Source organism: Arachis ipaensis, chromosome B07 (genome assembly GCF_000816755.2).
Source record: "Arachis ipaensis cultivar K30076 chromosome B07, Araip1.1, whole genome shotgun sequence".
Classification (NCBI taxonomy): domain Eukaryota; kingdom Viridiplantae; phylum Streptophyta; class Magnoliopsida; order Fabales; family Fabaceae; genus Arachis; species Arachis ipaensis.
In genome coordinates, this window is record NC_029791.2 from 110,731,604 (window position 1) to 110,735,183 (window position 3,580).

A 3,580-nucleotide genomic window follows, 5' to 3' on the forward strand; every position below is an offset into this window, starting at 1 on the left:
TTACTTTAATAAATAAAATAAATATAATATTTACTAAAATATTTTTTTTTTTAAATTTACCGATTTAAATTCCCTTACCATATCTCGTTTACGCATTGTCATCTTGTTTACATTATAAACGAGATATGACCCGTGCGCGCCTATATATAGAAGTTGTTCACGGCCGACTTCCGGATCCCAGTTTGACTTTGTCAACATCTTTCTCTCATCTTTTAACCATTTTTGACTATACCTTTGACCCAAACAGTGATGGCGCGCCAAGTGGGGAATGACGGGGATATAACAGGCTGAACGAGACGGCACATTACGCCGGGGCGGCCGACTTCGAGGTTAGTTTCGTTATGGTTGTTAAATTTAATGATGTTGTCATTGTTAAGGTAGTCATGAAGATCTGGAACGTTGGTAAATAATTTAGGAGTTAGACATGTATTGTTAATTTAGTACTCTATGCGCTTGTATTAGGTTGGTATGACATAAATATTATTAGTTTGGAACTCTGATATCCCTGTGCTATGTTGTTAGTATTTATAAATTTAATGCCATTATAGTATAACACTGTTTACATTAATAAATTTTGATATTTTTTTCTTAGAAATTTAAGACTTTATTTTGTTGTATTATATTATTTAATTTGTAATAAAAGTAATAATAAAAATCATTAATCTAGAGAGTTTTGAGAGATAAATATTATCAAAAGTAAAACAGCAACTCGTCCGGGATGGGTTAATGATTTTATATAATTTAAAAATTATTTTTGGTTGTCATTATTCAGAGGCTTCGCCTTCTACTTCCCCAACGAGTGAGCCATACTTTACCTCCACCGGACGCCATCGTCCCGTATCTGACTGAGGCCGGATTTGGTGACACAGTGCCGCTTAGGGATTTTACTTTTGACAATTCCCTGATTTCGGCACTGGTGGAGCGATGGCGTCCAGAGATGCACACGTTTCATCTTCCGTGGAGTGAGGTCACTATCATCCTGCAGGATGTGGCATACCACCTAGGCCTACACGCACACGGTAACCCCGTCGGAGGTGCCTCCGTGACTTTGGTAGGTGGTACACCACGGAGACGTGGGCGTTGGTGGAGCAGCTCCTTGGTGCCAGGCCTCCCGTGGCAGCACAGCAGGCGGCGTAGAGGAAGGAGTCATTCACCCTGAAGCTTGTGTGACTACGGGATCGTGTCCGCCAGATGCCCCAGACAGACGATCCCAAGACCCTCCGACAGTACGCTAGGTGTTATATCATGTTACTGATCGGAGGGTATCTGATGACCGACAAGTCCAACAATCTGGTGCACCTTCGATGGCTACCTTTGCTCCGGGACTTTGCGGAGTGTACAGCGTTTTCCTGGGCTCGGCTGTGCTGGTCTGGACGTATCAGTCCCTTTCTTTGGCGGCTTAGTAGGGCGTCACGGATATCGCTGGCTGTACTCCGTTGTTGATGTCCTGGATTTATCAGAGATTCCTCCAGTGGTGTCCACCAGATAAAGGCGTCTATCGATCAGTATCCGCTGGCTGCGAGGTGAGAAATGTCTTTTTATGTATTTGAGTTAAATAATTTTGTTAAATCTTTTGGTATGTTAATTAACAAACTCTTGAATCGGGTCATGAAATTCGTAGCCATGTGTCTGATACAGTAAGCATGGAACGCCCTAGGGGGATGCCACCCGCTATCATCGGCTCCTAGGGCGGCCTTGATGGCCTGAGATCTGTCAGATATAACCAGTAAGCCGTCTTGTGGAGTCACGTGGTGCCTCAAATTAGTAAGAAAGAACGACCATGACTCGGTGCTCTCAGACTCAACAATGGCAAAAGCAATTGGCAGTATGTTGCTGTTGCCGTCTAGCGCCACCGCTATAAGCAACACTCCACCATACTTACCATACAAATGCGTGCCATCTACAGAGACGAATGGCTTGCAATGCTTGAAGGCCTCAACATATGATGGAAAAGCCCAGAATACTTTGTCGAACATGCAGCAGTCACACACCACGAGGTGTCCTTCGTAGTACGGTTTGACGCGTAGGTCACATATGGTGCCGGGGAAACAGCTCTGTAGTGCCTGAAGCAGCTTCGGCACCTTGTTGTATGACTCTTCCCAATCACCGTAGATCCATGCAATTGCCTTCTGCTTTGTCATCCACACCTTTCTGTATGACGGTTTAAAGTGATAGCTTGTCTGGACCGCACCTTACAACACCGGGATACTCATAGACGGGTTGGACTGAATCAAGGGCAATATGACTCTACAGATGAGACTGCTATCTAACTGACAATGGTCTTGAGACATGGTGGGTGCCAGACAGCTGTGTGGTCCACCAAACCTCCGAACCTCCCTAATGACAACAAAAAATTTATTCTTACAAATCATCTATAAACAAAATAACATATCATACAAAACTACTCAAATTCACAATTAAAGTTGAACATACCAGTATCCGAGATTCTGACGAAGGGCCACACGAAGGCTCCATTGACACCCACTATCGGCTTGACGGCACTGCACATGGTACTTTAACCGGTCGGACTCTATCACCCGGTACTCAGCACTCCTGTGAATACTGTAGTTCTTCACATCTTGAAACACCACTTCTCGGCTTCTGAACTTGTGTCCGACCCGAAACTCCACACCGCCGACTAGGTTGTAATCCACTCCACAGGTGTCAGAAACCGGGATCCTCATGCATGACGTCCAGATCTAAACTGTGATAGTGACTTGGCACAGCCGATAGCGCCGAAATCGGGTGAGGTGGAGGTAGCACATGGCACGGCACAGCCCCTGCAGGTGTCTCCGGCACAAACTCATCCTCATTGCCACCATCGGAAGACTCACTGTCTCCACTGTTCGCCACGTAATCCTCGTCCGACTCCTCCTCACCCTCCTCTGCCTTATGCTCCGGAATCGCGACATGAATGGGCGGTGGTGCGAGAAGTCGGTCGTCCTGCACATAGGTGTCCTGTGCGGAACTCCCTCTACCACTGTGACCCACCTCGGCGGACAGCTCCATTACCTGTTCACACATGATCCTCCCATGAATGTTGAACATCAGTCGCACATGCTCGTCCCCGTGAAGTCGGAAATGTCGAAACCGGAAGACTCCATTTCCCATGGGTGCCAACAACATGTACGCCACCCTTCCGATTTCCCTCGCTTGTGTCCCACCAACCTTGCTAAATATCAAACTCTTCAAATCCGACAACGTCTGCACACGCTGAGTGCGAAAAAATATCGGATCGTGACACTCAAATGTCACCCCGTTGTCGCCATTTCTCATATGACAATTCGGATAAAGAAGCACAACTATGAATGGATTGTTACTGGCTATTCAACTTTGTTTTTGAGAGAAAAAAGAGACAGAGAAAGGATATGAAATGTGTGTGAAGAATACCAAGGGTTACACATCCTTTTATAGATGCTGAATATTTGTCTTATATATGTATCTCGTTTACAGTGTAAACGAGATATACACTTGTCAGCCTGACTTGCCATATCTCGTTCACACTGTAAATGAGATACGTGAAAAATCATCTCGTTTACAGTGTAAACGAGATATAGCAAGGAAATTTAAATCGGTAATT